Here is a 23705-nt window from a genome sequence, read left to right on the forward strand (position 1 = left end):
ATGAAATACATGCACAGTAAATTCTCAATATATATTTTATCTTCATAAACACAAAGTCTTACTGTGTGAAACTGAGAATGAGAAGAGACAGCCTAAAACTATGCTTCATGAAATGAGTCTCCTAAAAAAAAGCTCCATGCTTTAATGTCAGAGAAACCTGATTTGATATTTCAGTTCTACTATATACCTCCAAAGTGAGCTTGGGCACTTAAACTCTTTGAACTGCAATGTACTTACTAGAAAGTGGAGATAAAAGCCATATATCTTACAGGGTAATAAAAATAATAAAAATAAAATATCTGGTGCACCACAGAATGGTTATTATTATTATCATTCAAATTATTACTAAGGAAGATAATCTATATGGCCAGGAATTGCTCAACAGATCAGAGGAAAAAATAATTTGGGCAATCTTCTGAATAATGAACAATCACTATACTTTCATGTGAAGAACAGAACTGTCAAGAGTGGGTTTGGGTCCCAGAGGAAAAAACAAAATCCCATTTTAACACAGGATTTGCTCCAGGCCCCCTCCCAGTCTGCTGAGGACTCAAACATCCTTTCCCTCTTGACAGTCCCAGTCGAAGTAAACTAGAGTCTACCCACTCCAATGGCAAGGATTCTAGGGATATTCAGCATCCTGATTCCTGGTAGTGGGAACCAACCAGAAACCAAGTAGACAAAGACAATATGGATGCTCTGACCCCTGGTTAAATGGGGCTGAGATTCTGGTAGAGAACTAGCCTCAGTTAAAAGGTGAAGAACTGAAATGCAAATGAGGAATGCAAACAGAAAAAAATAGAAGAAAGGTTAGGTACAAACAAACTTTGAAAGTGAACAGTTTGATCTGTAGGGTTAGATGGGGCTTTCTAGGAGTAATGTGAAGGGTGGTTCCTGAAGGTCGGAAGCTTTCAATATCTGTGGATGGGCAGACTTGCGTTAAGGACAGGCAAGAAATGACTGGGGAGAAAAGTTAAAAAAAATGACTACCATATTAGGAAGGAAATAATGCTAGGACAACAGCAGTAGGAGTGGACTATTCAAAACTTTGCAAAGGTCAAGTATATAAACCGTGTTAACATTCATAGTTTAGAGAATGAAATACATTAAAAAGTACATGTTAATATATACTATTTGCATTATAAGTTAAAGGAAGTTTAAAATTCAAAGAACACATGTATTTATTTTATACTATAGTCATATTTAATGCAACAAAAATATTTGTATTTTTAGACAGTTTATAAACCTAAATAATTAAATTTCTTTTTTATTTCTGTAATTTTTTTGACAAATCAAAGGAAAAATGACTAAGATACTGAAGCAGGACAAAATTATATAGGAAATTAAATATATCCTTGCCAAAATAATTATTCTGGTCCCACAGGTAATACTAATACAGAAAAAGAAATTTGGAATATATTCTATTCACTTTTTTGCAGTGACAGCAAATTTTAAAACTAGGCTTATGTTTCTGACTTTTCCTGCTTTTTCCCTGAAGCAAACATGTCAGAGAGGATTACTGTGGAAAGTTACTCATATAGATTTTTTTTACAAAATTGGAATGCATAATATTAGAAACCAAACCACAAAGAACAAGCACACTGGAGACAGATTGGATGAGAGTCACTGAACATAAAGTGCTTTCAATAACAAGGCTTTGTCACTGAAAAAGGAGGTGTTTGGTTAACTAGGACTCCAGAAAACAACACACATCGCAGACACAATTTTGAAAGAGGGGAAGAAATAGACCACAGACAACTTACTCAAATTCAAAGATTAAAATATAACACATTCTCCCAAAGACATCATACGTTACGAATTCTGAGGCACTGAAAAAATGTACCTAAAAGTTCAAATTGTGAAATTGTTATTTCAATTCTAGTGCATTTAATTGCCAAGCCTTTCAAGAAGATAACAACTGCTATCAAAAATTCATCATCGAGGCCGGGCGCGGTGGCTCAAGCCTGTAATCCCAGCACTTTGGGAGGCCGAGACGGGCGGATCACAAGGTCAGGAGATCGAGACCATCCTGGCTAACACGGTGAAACCCCGTCTCTACTAAAAATACAAAAAATAGCTGGGCGAGGTGGCGGGCGCCTGTAGTCCCAGCTACTCCAGAGGCTGAGGCAGGAGAATGGCGTGAACCCGGGAGGCGGAGCTTGCAGTGAGCTGAGATCTGGCCACTGCACTCCAGCCCGGGCTAGAGCGAGACTCCGTCTCAAAAAAAAAAAAAAAAAAAAATTCATCATCGATATTTAAATGAGGTTGAAAATAACTATACCAATTATTACCACACAATAATGGAGAAAGCAAAGCAATTATTGAGCTTTTTTTTTTTTTTTTTTTTTTGAGACGGAGTCTCGCTCTGTCGCCCAGGCTGGAGTGCAGTGGCGCAATCTTGGCTGACTGCAAGCTCTGTCTCACGGGTTCACGCCATTATCCTGCCTCAGCCTCCTCAGTAGCTGGGACTACAGTCACCCACCACCACGCCCAGCTAATGTTTTGTATTTTTAGTAGAGACAGGGTTTCACTGTGTTAGCCAGGATGGTCTCAATCTCCTGACCTCGTGATCTGCCTACCTTGGCCTCCCAAAGTGTTGGGATTATAGGCGTGAGCCACTGCACCTGGCTTTGACCATTTTTAAGAGCTATGACTACCCCAACCCTGTGGCACTTTGATTCTCATTTCATTATTCCCAATGACATCTTGAGAAGTAATTATGTCGCTAATTTACAAAAGGTAAAGCTAGCACACACACCCCTTACATGCCAAAGGTGTTCAGTACATGCTGAACTAAGGTTTGACATACAGTTATTTTCTTAGGAGATTCAAAAGGCAACTTGCAATGATAACATTATTTCTATGGTCCCTCAGGTTTTCAGCATAACCAAATCACTTTGCCATTGTAGGAAAGGTGTTGCAATACAAACAGGTTGTACCCATGAAGGGGTATAGTGTTATTTGAAGACAATCAGTAAGGAAACGGCTGAACTCAACAGCTTCGATAGTACCATCAATTAAGTGGATATTACTGACATATATAAACTACTTCATCCAACAACAGACATTGCACATTTTTCTCAAGCTCACATGGAATATTCACCAAGACAGATCACATTCTGGGACATAAGACATATCTTAACAAATTTAAAAGAATAGAAATCATGCAATGTCAGCTCTCAGACTATAGTGGAATTAAACTAGAAAACAGTAACAGAAGGATAGCTGGAATTCCTCCACATATGTAGAGATTAAACTACATACCTTTAAATAACACATGGATTATTGAAGAAGAAATCCCAAGAGGAGGCCGGGCGCGGTGGCTCAAGCCTGTAATCCCAGCACTTTGGAGGCCGAGACGGGCGGATCACGAGGTCAGGAGATCGAGACCATCCTGGCTAACACGGTGAAACCCCGTCTCTACTAAAAATACAAAAAACTAGCCGGGCGAGGTGGCGGGCGCCTGTAGTCCCAGCTACTCCGGAGGCTGAGGCAGGAGAATGGCGTAAACCCGGGAGGCGGAGCTTGCAGTGAGCTGAGATCCGGCCACTGCACTCCAGTCCGGGCGACAGAGCAAGACTCCGTCTCAAAAAAAAAAAAAAAAAAAAAAAGAAATCCCAAGAGGAATTAAAAACATATGTTGAACTAAGTGAAAATTAAAATACAACTTGTCACAATTTGTGGGATGCAGCAAAAGTAGTGCTTAGAGGGAAATTTATAGCTTGAATGCACACATTAGAAAAAAAAGAAAGATCTGAAATCAATCATCTAAGTTTCCATCCTAGGAAATTAGAAAAAGAAGAGCAACTTAAACCTGAAGTAAATAGGAGAAAAGAAATAATACAATTAAAGCAGAAATCAGTGAAACTGAAAACCGAAAATCAATAGGGAAAAATAAATGAAACCAAAGGCTGGTTTTTTGAAAAGATGAATGAATTCAAAAAACTTCTTGCCAGGGTAATTAAGAAAAAAAAGAGCGGGGATACAAATTATTATCAGAAATAAAAGAAAGGACATCACTACAGACCCCATGGACATTAAAAGGATAATAAAGGAATATTATTAACAATTTTATCCCCACAAATTTGATAAGCTAGATGAAATGGACCAATTCCTTGAAAGATACAATGTGACAAAACTCACAAAAGAAATAGACAATGTGGCCGGGCGCGGTGGCTCAAGCCTGTAATCCCAGCACTTTGGGAGGCCGAGACGGGCGGATCACGAGGTCAGGAGATCGAGACCATCCTGGCTAACACGGTGAAACCCCGTCTCTACTAAAAATACAAAAAACTAGCCGGGCGAGGTGGCAGGCGCCTGTAGTCCCAGCTACTCGGGAGGCTGAGTCAGGAGAATGGCGGGAACCCGGGAGGCGGAGCTTGCAGTGAGCTGAGATCCGGCCACTGCACTCCAGCCTGGGCGACAGAGCGAGACTCCGCCTCAAAAAAAAAAAAAAAAAGAAATAGACAATGTGAAAAGGACTATATTTATTAAAGAAATTGAAACAATAATAACCTGCAAAACAGAAAGCACCACACCCAGATGGGTGTACCGCTGAATTCTACCAAACATTTAAGGAAGAAACTATACCAGTTCTCTACAATCTCTCCAGAATTTAGAAGCCAAGGCAATACTATGAGGTCAGAATTACCCTAAAACCGCCGGGCGCGGTGGCTCAAGCTTGTAATCCCAGCACTTTGGGAGGCCGAGACGGGCGGATCACGAGGTCAGGAGATCGAGACCATCCTGGCTAACACGGTGAAACCCCCTCTCTACTAAAAATACAAAAACTAGCCGGGCGAGGTGGCGGGCGCCTGTAGTCCCAGCTACTCGGGAGGCTGAGGCAGGAGAATGGCATAAACCCGGGAGGCGGAGCTTGCAGTGAGCTGAGATCCGGCCACTACACTCCAGCCTGGGCGACAGAGTGAGACTCCGTCTCAAAAAAAAAAAAAAAGAATTACCCTAAAACCAAAACCAGACAAAGACTTACTAGAAAAGAAAACTACAGACCAATATCTACCATAAACACAGATTGAAAAATCCTCAGCAAAATATTATCAATTGTATCCACCAACCACATACAAAAAAACTATACACTATGATCAAGTGAGATATATGACAAGTATGCAAGGGTGGTTCAATATTCAAAAACCAATTAATGTACTCCAGAACATCAACAGGCCTAAAGGGAAAATATACACAATAATATCCATATATGCAGAAAAAGCACTTAACAAAATCCAAAACTGATTCATGAATTAAAAAAAAAAAATCTCAGCAAACTAGGAATAGATGGGAACACACTCAAATGGAAAAGGGCATCTATAAAAACACTACAGTTGACATCATACTTATGGTGTAAGACTTGAAACATTCCCTCTAAGCTCAGAAAAAAGGCAAGGATGTCCCTTCTCACCACTCCTTTTCAAAATCATACTTAGAGACTTACAAACAGACTTAGACTCCTACACAGTAATAATGGGAGACTTTAATACCCCACTGTCAACATTAGACAGATTAATGAGACAGAAAGTTAACAACGATATCCAGGAATTGAACTCAGGCTGCCCCAAGCGGACCAAATAGATATCTACAGAACTCTCCACCCCAAATCAACAGAATATACATTCTTCTCAGCACCACATCGCACTTATTCCAAAATTGACCACATAGTTGGAAGTAAAGCAATCCTCAGCAAATGTAAAAGAACAGAAATTGTAACAAACTGTCTCTCAGATCACAGTGCAATCAAACTAGAATTCAGAATTAAGAAATTCAATCAAAACCGCTCAACTACATGGAAACTGAACAACCTGCTCCTGAATGACTACTGGGTACATAATGAAATGAAGGCAGAAATAAAGATGTTCTTTGAAACCAATGAGAACAAAGATACAACATACTAGAATCTCTGGGACACATTTAAAGCAGTGCGTAGAGGGAAATTTATAGTACTAAATGCCCACAAGAGAAAGCAGGAAAGATCTAAAATTGACACCCTAACATCACAATTAAAAGAACTAGAGAAACAAGAGCAAACACATTCAAAAGCTAGCAGAAGGCAAGAAATAACTAAGATCAGAGGAGAACTAAAGGAGATAGAGACACAAAAAGCCCTTTTAAAAAAATCAATGAATCCAGGAGCTGGTTTTTAGAAAAGATCAACAAAACTGATAGACCACTAGCAAGACTAATAAGAAAAGAGAGAAGAATCAAATAGAAGCAATAAAAAATGATAAAGGGGATACCACCACCGACCACAGAGAAATACAAACTACCATCAGAGAATACTATAAACGCCTCTACACAAATCAACTAGAAAACCTAGAAGAAATGGATAAATTCCTGGACACATACACTCTCCCAAGATTAAACCAGGAAGAAGTTGAATCCCTGAATAAACCAATAACAGGCTCTGAAATTGAGGCAATAATTAATAGTCTACCACCAAAAAAAGACCAGGACCAGATGGATTCACAGCCGAATTCTACCAGAGGTACAAGGAGGAGCTGGCACCATTCCTTCTGAAACTATTCCAATCAACAGAAAAGAGGGAATCCTCCCTAACTCATTTTATGAGGCCAACATCATCCTGATACCAAAGCCTGACAGAGATACAACAAAAAAAGAGAACTTTAGACCATATCCCTGATGAACATCGATGCAAAAATCCTCAATAAAATACTGGCAACTGAATCCAGCAGCACATCAAAAAGTTTATCCACCATGATCAAGTGGGCTTCATCCCTGGGATGCAAGGCTGGTTCAACATATGCAAACCAATAAACAGAATTCAGCATATAAACAGAACCAAAGACAAAAACCACATGATTATCTCAATAGATGCAGAAAAGGCCTCTGAAAAAATTCAACAGCCCTTCATGCTAAAAACTCTAAATAAATTTGGTATTGATGGAACTTATCTCAAAAGAATAAGAGCTCTTTATGACAAAGCCACAGCCAATATCATACTGAATGGGCAAAAGCTGGAAGCATTCCCTTTGAAAACTGGCACAAGACAGGGATGACCTCTCTCACCACTCCTATTCAACATAGTGTTGGAAGTTCTGGCTAGGGCAATCAGGCAGGAGAAAGAAATAAAGGGTATTCAATTAGGAAAGAAGAAGTCAAATTGTCCCTGTTTGCAGATGACATGATTGTATATTTAGAAAACCCCATCGTCTCAGCCCAAAATCTCCTTAAGCTGATAAACAATTTCAGCAAAGTCTCAGGATATAAAATCAATGTGCAGAAATCACAAGCATTCTTATACACCAGTAACAGACAAACAGAGCCAAATCATGAGGGAACTCCCATTCACAATTGCTTCAAATAGAATAAAATACCTAGGAATCCAACTTTACAAGGGATGTGAAGGACCTCTTCAAGGAAAACTGCAAACCACTGCTCAACGAAATAAAAGAGGACACAACAAATGGAAGAACATACCATGCTCATGGATAGGAAGAATCAATATCATGAAAATGGCCATACTGCCCAAGGAATTTGTAGATTCAATGCCATCCTCATTAAGCTACCAATGACTTTCTTCACAGAATTGGAAAAAACTACTTTAAAGTTCATATGAAACCAAAAAAGAGCCTGCATTGCCAAGACAATCCTAAGCAAAAAGTACAAAGCTGGAGGCATCACGCTACCTCACTTCAAACTATACTACAAGGCTACAGTAACCAACACAGCATGATACTGGTACCAAAACAGAGATATAGACCAATGGAACAGAACAGAGCCCTCAGAAATAATATCACACATCTACAACCATCTGATCTTTGACAAACCTGACAAAAACAAGAAATGGGGAAAGGATTCCCTATTTAATAAATGGTGTTGGGAAAACTGGCTAGCCATATGTAGAAAGCTGAAACTGGATCCCTTCCTTACATCTTAAACAAAAATTAATTCAAGATGGATTAGAGACTTAAATGTTAGACCTAAAACCATAAAAACCCTAGAAGAAAACCTAGGCAATATCATTCAGGACACAGGCATGGGCAAGGACTTCATGTCTAAAACATCAAAAGCAATGGCAACAAAAGTAAAAATTGACAAATGGGATCTAATTAAACTAAAGAGCTTCTGCACAGCAAAAGAAACTACCATCAGAATGAACAGGCAACCTACAGAATGGGAGAAAAATTTTGCCATCTACTCATCTACAAAGGGCTAATATCCAGAACCTACAAAGAACTCAAAGAAATTTACAAGAAAAAAAATCAAACAACCCCATCAAAAAGTGGGCAAAGGATATGAACAGACACTTCTCAAAAGAAGACATTTATGCAGCCAACAGACACATGAAAAAATGCTCATCATCACTCGCCATCAGAGAAATGCAAATCAAAACCACAATGAGATATCATCTCACAGCAGTTAGAATAGCAATCATTAAAAAGTCAGGTAACAACAGGTGCTGGAGAGGATGTGGAGAAATAGGAACAGTTTTACACTGTGGGTGGGACTGTAAACTAGTTCAACTGTTGTGGAAGACAGCATGGCGATTCCTCAAGGATCTAGAACTAGAAATACCATTTGACCCAGCCATCCCATTACTGGGTATACATACACTCTCCATACATACACATACAGAGTCTACTGAACACATATACTCTCATGTGTAAATCATGCTGCTATAAAAACACGTGCACACATATGTTTACTGCGGCACTATTCACAATAGCAAAGACTTAGAGCCAACCCAAATGTCCATCAATGACAGACTGGAGTAAGAAAATATGGCACGTATACACCATGGAATACTATGCAGGCATAAAAAAGGATGATTTCATGTCCTTTGTAGGGACATGGATGCAGCTGGAAACCATCATCCTCAGCAAACTATCACAAGAACAGAAAACCAAACACCACATGTTCTCACTCATAGGTGGGAATTGAACAATGAGAACACCTGGACACAGGAAGGGGAACATCACACACTGTGGCCTGTTGTGGGTGGGTGGAGGAGGGAAGGATAGCATTAGGAGATATACCTAATGTAATGATGAGTTAATGGGTGCAGCACACCAACATGGCACATGTATACATATGTAACAAACCTGCACGTTGTGCACATGTACCCTAGAACTTAAAGTATAATAATAAATAAATAAATAAATAAATAAAGAAAGAAAGAAAATCTCCTGGAACTAATAAGTGATAATAGTAAGGTTACAGGATACAAGGTTAATAAATAAAAGTCAATTCTTTTCCTATATATCAGTGATGAGCAAGATCTCCATTGGGAAAACCACAAAACTCTGGTGAAAAAAATCAAGACTAAATAAATGGAAAGATATCCCATGTTCATGGATAGGAAGACTCATTAGTCTCAAGATATCAGCTCTTTCCAACTTGATCTACAAATTCAATGCAACCCCAGTCAAAATCCCAGCAAGTGATTTTGTGAATTTTTTTAAAAAACAACTGATTGTAAAGTTTATATGGAGAGGCAGCAGATACAGAATAGCCAAGACAATATTGTAGAACAACAAAGTTGGTGGACTGACACTACCCAATTTCAATAATTACTATTAAACTACAGTAATAAAGACAGTGCCAAAGAATGGACAAACAGATAAATGTAACAGAATAGACAGATATATCCACATCGTCAACTGATCTTTGACAAAGCAGCGAAGGCAAAACAATGAAGACAGACTTTTCAACAAATGATGCTGGAACAACTGGACATCCACATACAAAAAAAAAATGAATCTAGATATGGCCTTACATCCTTCATAAAAATCTCAAAATGGATCATAGGCCTAAATGTAAAATACAAAACTATAAAACTCCTAGAACATAGGAAAAAATCTACATGACCTCTGATATGGTAATGAGTTTTTAGTTATAACACCAAAAGTGTGATTCATGAAAGGATGGGTACGCTTGATTTAATATTATAAACTTCTACTCAGTAAAATACACTGTCAAGAATAGGAGAAGTCAAGCCACAGACTGTAAGAAAATATTTGCAGAAGACATAACATATAAAGTACTATTATCCAAAATATACAACAACTTTTTTTTTTTTTTTTTTTTTTTTTTTTTTGAGGCGGAGTCTCGCTCTGTCGCCCGGACTGGAGTGCAGTGGCCGGATCTCAGCTCACTGCAAGCTCCGCCTCCCGGGTTCACGCCATTCTCCTGCCTCAGCCTCCCGAGTAGCTGGGACTACAGGCGCCCGCCACCTCGCCGGCTAGTTTTTTTGTATTTTTAGTAGAGACGGGGTTTCACTGTGTTAGCCAGGATGGTCTCGATCTCCTGACCTCGTGATCCACCCGTCTCGGCCTCCCAAAGTGCTGGGATTACAGGCTTGAGCCACCGCGCCCGGCCACAACAACTCTTAAAACTCAGCAATGAGAAAAAAAAAAAACCTGATTTGAAAATGAACTAAATATGTGGACACCTCACCAAAGAAGATATACAGATGGATACAGATGGCAAATAAACATATGGAAAGCCCAACATCGTATGTCATTAGGGAATTGCAAGTTAAAACAACAATGAGCTGGCACTACACATCTATTAAAATGGCCAGAATACAGAACACTGACAACACCAAATGCTGGCAAGGATGTGGAGCAATAGAAACTCTCCATTGCTGATGGGATTAAAAGTGGTAAGTTACTTTGGAAGACACTTTGTCAATTTCTTGCAAAACTAAACATAAAATAGTCCTCCTTTAACCATGGGGAATACATTCCAAGACCCCATAGGATGCCTGAAATCTTGGATAGTACTAACTCCTATATGTGCTGTTTTTTTGATCTGACAACCTAGATGGCTACTTAGTGACTAATGGGCGAAAGGCATATACGGCATGGATACACTGGATAAAGGGATGATTCATGTCTTAGGCAGAATGTGGTAGGCTGGTGCGAGATTTCATCATGTAAAATGGCACAAAATTTAAAACTTACGACATTTATTTCTGGAATTTTCCATTTAACATTTTCAGACCATAGCTGACCTTTGGTAACTGGAAATGTAGAAAGTGAAATCATGGATGGGGAGGGGGACTACTATATTCTCACCATATGATCCAGCAATTGAGCTCCTTTGTATTCAAATGAATTGAAAATCTATGTCCACATAAAATACTGCACACAGATATTTATAATAGCTTTATTTATAATTACTACAACTTGGAAGCAACCAAGATATTTCTTAGTAGGTGAGTGAATAAACTGTGGTACATCCAATGGAGTATTACTAAGCACTAAAAAGAAATAAGCTATTAAACCATGAAAAAACATGGAGGAAGCTTACAAGAACATTACTAGGTGAAAGAAACCAATATGAAAAGGCTGCATATTTTATAATTCCAACTATATGACATTTTAAAAAAGGAAAAACTATGGAGACAGTAGAAGGATCAGTGGCTTCCAGGGGCGGGAAGGAAGGGTAGTTGAAAAGGCAGAACACAGAGAATTTGGGGGGTAGTGAAACTATATCATATCATAATATTAATACAATAGTGGATATGTTATACATTTGTCCAAATCCATAAAATGTACAATACCAAGAGTGAGCCATAATATAAACAATTAGCTTTAGGTGATAATGATATGTCAATGGAGGTTCATGAACTGCAACAAATGTACCACTGTGGTACAGGATGTCCTGATAGTGCAGGAGGTTGTGTATGTGAGGAGGGGGTATGTGAGAACTGTCTGTACTTTCCTTGTAATTTTTCCGTGAACCTAACACTGCTCTAAAAACTAAAGTTTTTTTTTGTTTGTTTTTTGTTTTTGTTTTTGTTTTTGTTTTTTTTGAGACGGAGTCTCACTCTGTCGCCCAGGCTGGAGTGCAGTGGCCGGATCTCAGCTCACTGCAAGCTCCGCCTCCCGGGTTTACGCCATTCTCCTGCCTCAGCCTACCGAGTAGCTGGGACTACAAGCGCCCGCCACCTCGCCCGGCTAATTTTTTGTATTTTTTAGTAGAGACGGGGTTTCACTGGGTTAGCCAGGATGGTCTCGATCTCCTGACCTCGTCATCCGCCCGTCTCGGCCTCCCAAAGTGCTGGGATTATAGGCTTCAGCCACCGCGCCCGGCCAAAACTAAAAACTAAAGTTTTTAAATTTAAAAACAAAGCAAAGGAATGACCCCTTCTCTTCCCTTAAAATGTTGTGATTCATTCCTAGAGTTTCCTGTTTACCCATACCTATCCCATGAATTCTACCTGGAGTATCAAATAATCATCTCAAACTCAACACGGCCAGTACGTAGTTCTTGATCTTCCCACTCAGAAATTTCTCCTCTTGTAATCTTCCCACCATTCCCATAATCCTTCTTGCTTATCTGACTCTATGCCTTATTATTCTCCCCTTCTCATTCACGCTACTCCAGCCGCAAAAACTATTTTGCTGTTTTTAGCTAAAAGGTCTCAAAAAGAACCCACCTCCAGACTTTTACAATTGCTGTTCCCTGTGCTTAGGAAGCTCTTCCTCCAAATAAATGGTTTTCTTATCTTCTACAAGTCCTTGCTGACAGTGAAGTCTTCCCTGATTACCTCCCTCCAACATGCTCTATTCACCTATAGATGAATACCTATGGGTCCCCCCATTCACCTTCCCTGTTTTGTATTTCTCCAAAGAATGCAGCACCATGTCACTTAACATATATGTATATTTATGCATATATACGTATACAAAATTATATATATCTCATATTTCTTTTTTTTTTTTTTTTTTTTTGAGACGGAGTCCCGCTCGGTAGCCCAGGCTGGAGTGCAGTGACTGGATCCCAGCTCACTGCAAGCTCCTCCTCCCGGGTTTATGCCATTCTCCTGCCTCAGCCTCCCGAGTAGCTGGGACTACAGGTGCCCGCCACCTTGCTCGGCTAGTTTTTTTGTATTTTTTAGTAGAGAGGGGGTTTCACCGTGTTAGCCAGGATGGTCTCGATCTCCTGACCTCGTGATCCGCCCATCTCGGCCTCCCAAAGTGCTGGGATTACAGACTTGAGCCACCGCGCCTGGCCTAATATCTCACATTTCTTATATTTTACTCATTTACTTTATTATCTGCCTCCCTCAAATATGATGCAAGCGCCTCAAAGGCAGAAATTTCTAATAAAATACAACTGTTTTATATACTGCTGTATCCTCAGTGTTTAGAAGAATGCATGGCCATTGACAATCATACAAATACTTGTTGAATAACTGAATGAAAATCATATGAAACATATGATATGGCAGTCTTACGGCAAGGGCTAGGGCAATAACATTACAACACAGCATGTCTAGACTTAATTTCAAAAAATAATTATTCGAGCTAAGTTGAAGAAAAATACACTCGTAGCCATTAGTGGTAACTGGAACAGTTGAAATTATTGATTTATTTGCTAGCATTATTAAACTTGAAAAAATCCATTTTACTTAAGAGTTCAAGACTACTTACGTTCCACTGAAGAACAGTAGTGTGCAAACAAACCTTCCTTAAAGAGAGTTCTTTCAGCTTCTCCCATTTCCAGCTTCAAATTTGCTTTTTTTCACTCTTTTCTCCTCTCTCTTTTTTTTTTTTTTTTTTGAGACGGAGTCTCACTCTGTCACCCAGGCTGGAGTGCAGTGGCCAGATCTCAGCTCACTGCAAGCTCCGCCTCCCGGGTTCACGCCATTCTCCTGCCTCAGCCTCCCGAGTAGCTGGGACTACAGGCGCCACCACCTCCCCCGGCTAATTTTTTGTATTTTTAGTAGAGACGGGGTTTCACCATGTTAGCCAGGATGGTCTCGATCTCCTGACCTTGTGATCCGCCCGTCTCGGCCTCCCAAAGTGCTGGGATTACAGGCTTGAGCCACCGCGCCCGGCCTTCTCCTCTCTTTTTATGGTACCCACTAATTCCATTCTCTCCTGCTCTCCTGCTCCAGTACTGTATTCCATCAATTATATGTTCATAACATTACACATTCAATCACTCCTTGACTCCGGCAGGCTTTTCACCTCTCTTTTACATATTCCCATTTTATTGAACTCTAAAAATCTTCAAACTCCAGTCTTTTTCTTCTATTCTCCTTTCACCAACAATTTACCAATAAAACTTTTATTTTCAGTGTTTCCATATTCTGCCCACCATTGCTGAAGAGATGACTCTTAACCAGGGAATTTTTTCATGCCTAGATCCCAAACCCTGAAATCCAGATTTATGAGTCAATACTGTGGGGAGGGGCACTAAACTTAAGTGTATTGTTTGAAACAGCTCCCTATGACAGTCTGATGCACACACCAGATTAAGAACCATTACCTCTATGTCTGAGCATGGTGGCTCACGCCTGTAACCGCACCACTTTGGGAGGCTGAGGTGGTAAGATCACTTGAGCCCAGGTTTGAGACCAGCCTGGGCAATATAGTAAGACCTCATCTCAAAAAAAATTTTTTAATTTAAAAATTAGCTGGGCATAGTGGCACACACTTGTTGTCTCAGCTACTCAGGAAGCTGAGGTGGGAGGATTGCTTGAGCCCAGGAGGTTGAGGCTTCAGTGAGCCGTGTTTGTGCCACTACACTCCGGTCTGGGCATGAGAAAGGCCCTGTCTCAAAAAACAAACAAACAAAGAAAAACCATTACCTCAAACACCTGTGATATGTTCTCCTGGTCATAATAATGATAATATAATACTAACTGAGAAGTATAATTAAACCAACAATCTGCACCTGAAACACACCAAAAACAAAAGAAAACCTTATGGTCATGAAATCCAAGCATCTTCCTCAGTCCTATCCTCTCCACATTTTAGAGGACACTCTAAACTCCAGTCTTAAAAGCACTACCGGCCGGGCGTGGTAACTCACGCCTGTAATCCCAGCACTTTGGGAGGCTAAGACGGGCGGATCACGAGGTCAGGAGATCGAGACCATCCTGACTAATACGGTGAAACCCCGTCTCTACTGAAAATACAAAAAAAATTAGCTGGGCATGGTGGTGGGCACCTGTAGTCCCAGCTACTCAGGAGGCTGAGGCAGGAGAATGGCGTGAACCCGGGAGGCGGAGTTTGCAGTGAGCCGAGATCACACCACTGCACTCTAGCCTGGGCAACAGAGCGAGACTCTGTCTCAATTTAAACAAACAAACAAAAAAAAGCACTACCAGCTTCAAGTGCACTCTGTTCTTAATTTTTATACATTTTTGGTCTTTTGGTCTCCTCTCCCTTCCTCTCCACCAAATTGTCTGAATGCCATATAGACAAATGCCACTCAATGTTTTCCCAGGGACAGTAGAATTGCCATCATTTATGAACTTATTAGAAATGGAAATTCTTAGATTCTATGCTAGACATCAGAAACTTTGGGTACGGGGTCCAGAAATCTATGCATCTTGTGATTATTGTATATGCTGAAGTTTGAGAACCACTGTGCTAAGCAACCTGTTGGAAATACATGGGAGTTATCTACAAATACAGAACTGGAGCTCAAACAGGGTGGGAAATATCAATACATCCACATTCTGAAGTTAACTGCTACTGAAATAATGGGAGCACACAAGAAACAGCAGACATAGGCCGGGCGCGGTGGCTCAAGCCTGTAATCCCAGCACTTTGGGAGGCCGAGACGGGCGGATCATGAGGTCAGGAGATCGAGACCATCCTGGCTAACACAGTGAAACCCCATCTCTACTTAAAAAAGCTACAAAAAACTAGCCGGGCGAGGTGGCGGCGCCTGTAGTCCCAGCTACCCGGGAGGCTGAGGCAGGAGAATGGCGTGAACCCGGGAGGCGGAGCTTGCAGTGAGCTGAGATCCAGCCACAGCACTCCAGCCTGGGCGACAGAGCGAGACTCCGTCTCAAAAAAAAAAAAAAAAAAAGAAACAGCAGACATAAATAACAACAGCTAACATGTTTAGAGCACTTCTATGTGCTACACATTATAAGCTGTTAACAGTCATGCATCACTTAACAACTGGGATATGGTCTGAGAAATGCCTCTTTAGGTGACTTCGTCGTTGTATCAACATCACAGAGTGTACTTACACATACCTGGATGGTATAGCTTACTATATACCTAGACAATATGGTATACCCTATTATTATTCCTAGGCTACAATCCTGTACAGCATGTTACTGTACTGAAGAGACAATTGTAACACAATGATGTCTGTGTATCTAAACACAGAAAATGTACAGTAAAAATAGGTATAAAAGATAAAAAATGGGCCGGGCGCGGTGGCTCAAGCCTGTAATCCCAGCACTTTGGGAGGCCGAGACGGGCGGATCACGAGGTCAGGAGATCGAGACCATCCTGGCTAACACGGTGAAACCCCGTCTCTACTAAAAAATACAAAAAACTAGCCGGGCGAGGTAGCGGGCGCCTGTAGTCCCAGCTATTCGGGAGGCTGAGGCAGGAGAATGGCGTAAACCCCGGAGGCGGAGTTTGCAGTGAGCTGAGATCCGGCCACTGCACTCCAGCCCGGGTGACAGAGCGAGACTCCGTCTCAAAAAAAAAAAAAAAAAAAAAAAAAAAAAAGATAAAAAATGGTACACCTGTATAGGGCACTTACCATGAATAGAGCCTGCAGGACTGAAAGCTGCTCTGGGTAAGTCAGTGTGTGAGTGGTAAGTGGATGTGAAGGCCTAGGACATTTACTGTACACTACTGTAGTCTTTATAAACACTCTCCACATAGGCTACACCAAACATATAAAAAATGTAATTCTTTCTTCAATAATAAATTAACTTTAGCTTATTATAACTTTTTTACTACATAAATTTTTTAATATTTTAAACTTTTTGACTCTTTTGTAATAATACTGAACTTAAAACATACACTGGACAGTTGTACAAAAACATTTTCTTTATATCCTTATTCTATAAGTTTTTATCTATTTAATTTTTTTAACTTTTTAAACATTTTTATTAAAAACTAAGACACAAACATACACATTAGCCTAGACCTACACAGTCTAGGATCATCAATATCACTCTTCCACTTTCACATCTTGTTCCACTGGAAGGTTTTCAGGGGCAATAACATGTGTGGAGATATCATCCCCTATGATAACAATGCCTTCTTCTTGCCTTCCTGAAGGACCTGTCTGAGGCTGTTTTACAGTTAACTTTATATAAGTAGAAGGAGTATACTCTAAAATAATAATTAAAAAGTATAGTGTAGTAAATAAACCATTAGCATAGTTATTTAATATTATTATCAAGTGTTATATACTGTAATGCACTGCACTGTGACATTACAAAGGCTACAAAGACACCAGGTTTTTCAGCTCCATTATAATCTTATGGGAACCATCATCATGCATGTTGTCCATAGTTGACCAAAATGCAATTATGCATCACATCACTATATACCTGATCTTAATTATCAGGTAAGTATTATAATTATCATTTTCACAAGTGAGGAAACTAATGCTTAGAAAGAAGAGTTTAAATTCTTGTCTTGCCTCCAATTTTCAATTCCTCCAATTTCCATGCCCTTGACTATTGTGCATACACTGAGAAAAAGAGTTTTGAACAGAACCCTAAGAAGACTGTGGAGGTGACTGAGGTTAACTGGTCAAATAATTAGAGGAAAAAATCAGAAATATGAGGAGGAAGTCTAAGTGAGGAATGTTTTAAGAAGGAAGGCATAATCACAATGGTTGGTTTCAAATATTTTTTCATTCAGTAGGTCCACAGATGATGCAGAACTTTAAAAAAAGTTTTATGGATGCTACTCTTCCTCCCCAAGTTTTGAGTTTTAGTCAAAAAAACAGGGACGCCTGTAATCCCAGCACTTTGGGAGGCCGAGGCGGGCGGATCACAAGGTCAGGAGATCGAGACCATCCTGGCTAGCTAACACGGTGAAACCCCGTCTCTACTAAAAATACAAAAAATTAGCCGGGTGTGGTGGCGGGCGCCTGTAGTCCCAGCTACTCAGGAGGCTGAGGCAGGAGAATGGCGTGAACCCGGGAGGTGGAGCTTGCAGTGAGCTGAGATTGCACCACTGCACTCCAGCCTGGGCGACAGAGCGAGACTCCGTCTCAAAAAAAATAAAAAATAAAAAATAAAACAGGGACTAACTTGAAGTATGTTGGGAACAATGACTAATGTTATTTTTAAAAGTGAAATTTTTTAAAAGTGCTTTTGCATTTAGATGACTAAGGGAAAAATGAAGAAAAATAAGAGTTACTAATGGTCATAGTTCTCTGTCTGCTTTGCATGCACAGAAGGCTAGGCTAAGCAGGTAGCCAATCCTGACTTATTTTTAAACTATAAGTGATTATTTGCTCATGGTATTTTCTCAAATACATAAATCCACTCAGGAGAAGAAGGCTGGAGGTGAGAAGCAGGGGGAAGATAATTCCTGTTAGGAGCCAGAGGTAATTGGAAGGCCAGTGATCCTGGCGGAGTTAAGAGAGATATCAAAGGCAGGTTGGCAGAAATGGTTAGACCAAGCCTATCAGGGAACTGTAACATGAAGAGACCCATTAGCCAAAGGCTGAAAATACTTTAAGATTTAAAAGGAGTATAATACAACTGGTTAGGTTACAGCTTTTTTTAGTTATATCACCCTTCAGAGAATACCATCTGGCAACTTGATTCATTTGCAGTACTTCCTAAATTCCAGCAGCAACCTATTTGTGTCTTTCTACAAATAGTTAACTTCACTAGTTTTAGTATCAGAAATTGGCCTTTTGAAAAACTTCACCTTTTTCTGATCCCTATTTTCCCTTTATCTGTAGAGTTTTTGCACCTCTTTTTAGAAGGATAAACTATGACTAATACATGAGAACATATTTCCACACTCAGTGCTTATCCATATTCCAAATAATGCTGCTCAAATATTAAATACAATTTCAGAATTCTGAATTTCTTGTATTATCCCATGAACTTTACGCAATATGAATTACTATCTTTCTTTTCTTTGTTTTTCTGAGACGGAGTCTCCTTCTGTTGCCCAGGCTGGAGTGTAGTGGCGCGATCTCGGCTCACTGCAAGCTCCACCTCCCGGGTTCACACATTCTCCTGCCTCAGCCTCCCGAGTAGCTGGGACTACAGACGCCCACCACCACGCCCGGCTAATTTTTTTGTATTCTTAGTAGAGACGCGGTTTCACCGTGTTAGCCAGGATGGTCTCGATCTCCTGGCCTGGTGATCTGCCCGCCTCGGCCTCCCAAAGTGCTGGGATTACAGGAGTGAGCCACTGCGCCCAGCCTATGAATTACTACCTTTCTAACAGCATTTATTAATATATATCTGTAAGTGAGTTTATTAGGTGCTTACCACATGCCAGGCAGCTCTAGGTATAAGGGTAACATAGAAGACTGCGGGTCTAGTAGCAATGGAGAAAAAAGGCAAGTGATATAAATTTAACAGAAAAAGGTGTGATTAACTCACTCTGGAGTAGATGGCAAAATTTTGGGGGAAGTGAATTAGGCTAAGTCTAGAAGGATGAATAGGAGTTCATCAGGCACTAGAAAAGAGAAAAGGCATCCCTAACATTCCCCGCCCCCCACCTGCCCCAAATTTGGGAAAATAGAAAAAGAAAGAATAACCTAACAAAACCAGAAGAAATCCTGTTCACCTCATGCCTGGGGTTGGTGCAGGGGTAGGGGTTGGGGGGTAATTGTGTTTTTAAGTATACTTCAGAAAGTAAACATTTATAAAACAGGATTTACAATCAAGGGAAAGGGGTGGAGGAGGAGGAAGTTCAGTTTATTTTGTTGTATTAAAACAAATGAAAAATATCAACATCTATGCTTGGGAACACATATACTATCTTTCATAAAAGTCCCTAAGTTTGAAAATGAAAGCATATGGAACTTTATCCAATATTATAACATTTGCCCTAGTGTTTTGTATCCTTAATATCATTTTCAAAGGTTCTAAAGTGAGTCGGCCCAAGACCTTGACACCACATCCACACACATGCCCAATAATCCACTCTTGATTGAAACAATCAACAGTAGCCTAACCAACTTTTCACTTACCCTGACTTGGACACCTTCGCATCCTTCAAAGTCTGGCTTTATAGTATGACCATCAACAGACAAATAATTAAGCTCTAAGTTTTGTTACTCCACCTCTTCATCCTTTCATTCAATTATTTCCTCTCAAATCCCATTAGCTTCGCTTTTCTCCTAAAGGGACTCGTAGAAAATACATGCACAGCACAATCACAAAAACCAGTGGCTGGAGCCAGAGTCCAAACGCGCAAACACTAATTTCCAGTCATATCCCTCTTGGGGCTGTTCCTACCAATGATCAAATTCAGCGGACCAGGAAGAAGGAAAAAGCTGAAGCAGGAAGACTCTTCTCTTCCTCCCACTTCCCCCCACGCCGCCTCCCCCTCCCCGCGCTCTCCCGTCCCCCAGGGCCGCACCGCGACCGACCTCGCACGCACCCCCTCCCACTGTCACCCGTCACTGCCTACAAAACAGTCATAGCCTTTGTTAAAATGTCCACGGGCACAATGGACCAGAAGAGGGACACATTCCCGGGGGTGGGTAAAGGAAAGTCACACGAATGCCACGCCCTCCTTGGGACTAGCCCGGGCCGACAGCCCACCGCCTCCAAATCCTTTCCCCTCCGACGGGGAATGTTTCTAGCAACTCCGCACCAGAGAAAGCAGCGCTGGAGGAGGGGATGAGCCTGGGACGTCCCTCAGGGGCACCAAGCAGGGGACTGAACTTGAAGCTGGGACACCCTCCAGCACCGTTTGCAAGCCTCGCGGTCCTGCCCAGCCTGTGTGCGGACTTCCAGCCTCTGAATCCCATTCCTTCAATATTTTTCTCGTCATACCCACCCTCACCCACTCCCGCTACCACGCACTCCGCTCCCCACGCGGCCCTGGCCGGACGCCCACAGGCAGCGTCGCTACCAACGCTACCGCACGTCTGACGGGTTTCTCCTCGCAGAACCGAAGTCACCCCCACACACCCCAATCCTTCCTGGGGCGCTTCGCCCCGATCACGTTTCCCCAGCTAGGAACCCAGCGCGGCCACCACACTCACAGCGGGTCCGGCTCCGCTACTCAGCGTTCTGCGATCCGCACGTCGCGCCTGCGCGCTCCTATTTCTGCGGAGCCTAGCCGGAGCCAGGAACCGCGAGCGGACTGGAAGGGAGGTGGGAAGAGGCGGGGGCTGGGCTGGGCGGGGTTAGGAGAGAAGGGGTGGGAACGAGCTGGGGCGGAGGGTGGGAAACGAGGGGCGGATCCTCCACCGCTTCTGCTGGGAAGAACCAGCGCTCAGGGCATCCTGCTGGAGCTTTCCACTCTTGGGGTTTATTTATAACACATACAGAAAAGCCGTCGAGACCCGTCTGTGCACTCCCACACGCACTATGGAGAAAGCCTGGCTCGGCGCGGGCCCAAGTAGTCAGCCCTCGGGCCGCCACGTCTCTCCTTCTAGCTACCACGAGTCCCCGCCGGCCTTTTTCTCTTTCGCATACATACCTCACCACACATTATTCCTTTTCCTACTAGTTTCTCCTCATCGCGTACTCTTCAGCCCTGGTGAAGTGAGGGGCATAAGGATTTCTCATCCACAGACCGCCTGTGTAGGGCATCCTAGTTAATATACCTCTTTGCTATGTGTGAGCCCAGATCGTGGTTGGTGACTATTCGACCACTGCCCACTGTTAAAGCTCAGAGAATTGCCCTTTCCTTGAGGAATAATTCCCTTGCCACTGTTTCCGGACAACTCTTGGTGACAACTATCTGCTTTTTCTTAAAAAAAAAAAAAAAAAAAGTCTTGTACAAACTTACCCAAATATCTTGGGAAGAAACCCATCTTTGACCTCGTTTTTTAGGTAAAACTAGAGCTATCTTAGAACTGGAACCTTAGAATTCTACAGGCCCCTCTAAGAAACAGAATAAAAGGCTTTTGCTATTGTGTAAACTTTGACCTAATGCTTGGAGGTTTTCTGGCATTTTGCATCATAAGGAGCCTAGCTTGATTATTATTCCATGCTGCATGCGTGCTTGGTTTTAAGTTGTATGCTTTTCTGTTTACAGTCTGCTCAGCTGTGGCATCTCACATGCCTTCAGATCAGCTATTAAAATAAACACACACCTGAGTGAATCCAAAGTGAACTGGGCTGTGGGCCTGAAGTGATTTATTCCAAACTAACTTCCCCTTCTTTTTACTTTAATTGTGATGGAATTAAGAAACATTTGACTTATTAAGAATAAACGAATTGCCACAGGACCACACCAATAGTCTCTCCCAGCAAGTATTTTAACTGTGATGGGGACATTTTATGGGAGAATTTGGTAATTGCCCTTAAAGATATGAATATCCTGAAATTCTTCCATTTAACCTTTCTTGTCTTCCATTCATATATTTTACAAATCAGATTTTCTAGAACTCATTTCTATCTTGCACTTGTCAAATAAGCCTAGGGAGGATGTAGAGAGATCTGTTGCCAAAAGGAGATTGGTAATGTAGACACAAATTTTGCACGATTAATAGATCTGTAAGTGCCTGGAAGCAGGACTTTGTCCTATTCATTTCACTAGTAAAATATTTCACATACAGGTTCTTAAAAAAACAAAAAACGGGCCGGGCGCGGTGGCTCAAGCCTGTAATCCCAGTACTTTGGGAGGCCGAGGTGGGCGGATCACGAGGTCAGGAGATCGAGACCATCCTGGCTAACCTGGTGAAACCCCGTCTCTACTAAAACAAATACAAAAAACTAGCCGGGCGAGGTGGCGGGTGCCTGTAGTCCCAGCTACTCGGGAGGCTGAGGCAGGAGAATGGCGTGAACCCGGGAAGCGGAGCTTGCAGTGAGCTGAGATCCGGCCACTGCACTCCAGCCCGGGCGACAGAGCGAGACTCCGTCTCAAAAAAAAAAAAACAAAAAAAACAAAAAACAAAAAAAACAAAAAACGGGCCGGGCGCGGTGGCTCAAGCCTGTAATCCCAGCACTTTGGGAGGCCGAGACGGGCGGATCGCGAGGTCAGGAGATCGAGACCATCCTGGCTAACACGGTGAAACCCCGTCTCTACTAAAAACTACAAAAAACTAGCCGGGCGAGGTGGCGGGCGCCTGTAGTCCCAGCTACTCGGAAGGCTGAGGCAGGAGAATGGCGTGATCTGGCCACTGCACTCCAGCCTGGGTGACAGAGCGAGACTCCGTCTCAAAAAAAAAAAAAAAAAAAAATGCTGGTTAATAAAAGTAAGATTTGCATCCTTAATAGATGTGTATATGTGTTGTTTCTTTTTTTTAACTTTTCACTTGATTATTTTTTTCTTTTTTGTCTAAATTTTTCAGGATATTTTGGTTGAAATGACAAGAACTAGATTGAAGTAGATTGGGCAAAAAGAGGAAGTTATTGTGTAACCCAAGTTGTGAAAGGGTAGTTCTATGATTGGCCATAGGATTAAATGGAACCAGCAACAGGAATGCTTCAAATTCCAGCTCAGGCTCTCAATCCAGACAGGGTCATTCTAACAGAACATCTCAAAGTCATGTTCTGCTGGTTTGGCACCGTAGCCTCTTACAAGTTGCTCACACCTACCAAGTTGCTACCAGACAGAAAGTATCTCTCTTCTCTCACTTCCAGTTTTTAAAGCAACAGTTAAAGCATCTGATTGGGTAGGATTGAGTACCATAACCACTCCTGAAAAGAAAATGCATATGTGACACAAGAATGGGACCCAAGTATAACCACATGGTTAAAGAAAAAAAAATAAAGAGAAAAATTCCTAAATGAAAACAAACAGTAAGAGGGAGATGCCATTTTCAGAAGAGACAGGCATTGGACAGAC

At 41.5% G+C, this 23705-nt stretch overlaps 1 protein-coding gene across 1 annotated transcript in view; it reads right to left on the reverse strand.

The window, feature by feature from the left end:
* The window catches only part of PRRG1 (proline rich and Gla domain 1), a 104200-nt gene extending 83130 nt beyond the window's left edge, over nt 1-21070 (reverse strand). Inside the window, exon 1 of the mRNA XM_033202100.1 lies at nt 20950-21070. The gene's annotated coding sequence lies outside the window, so the exon portion shown is untranslated. The remainder of the gene's footprint in view (nt 1-20949) is intronic.
* Between the last annotated feature and the right edge of the window lie 2635 nt (nt 21071-23705).

Source organism: Trachypithecus francoisi, unplaced genomic scaffold (genome assembly GCF_009764315.1).
Source record: "Trachypithecus francoisi isolate TF-2019V2 unplaced genomic scaffold, Tfra_2.0 Lachesis_group6, whole genome shotgun sequence".
Taxonomy (NCBI): domain Eukaryota; kingdom Metazoa; phylum Chordata; class Mammalia; order Primates; family Cercopithecidae; genus Trachypithecus; species Trachypithecus francoisi.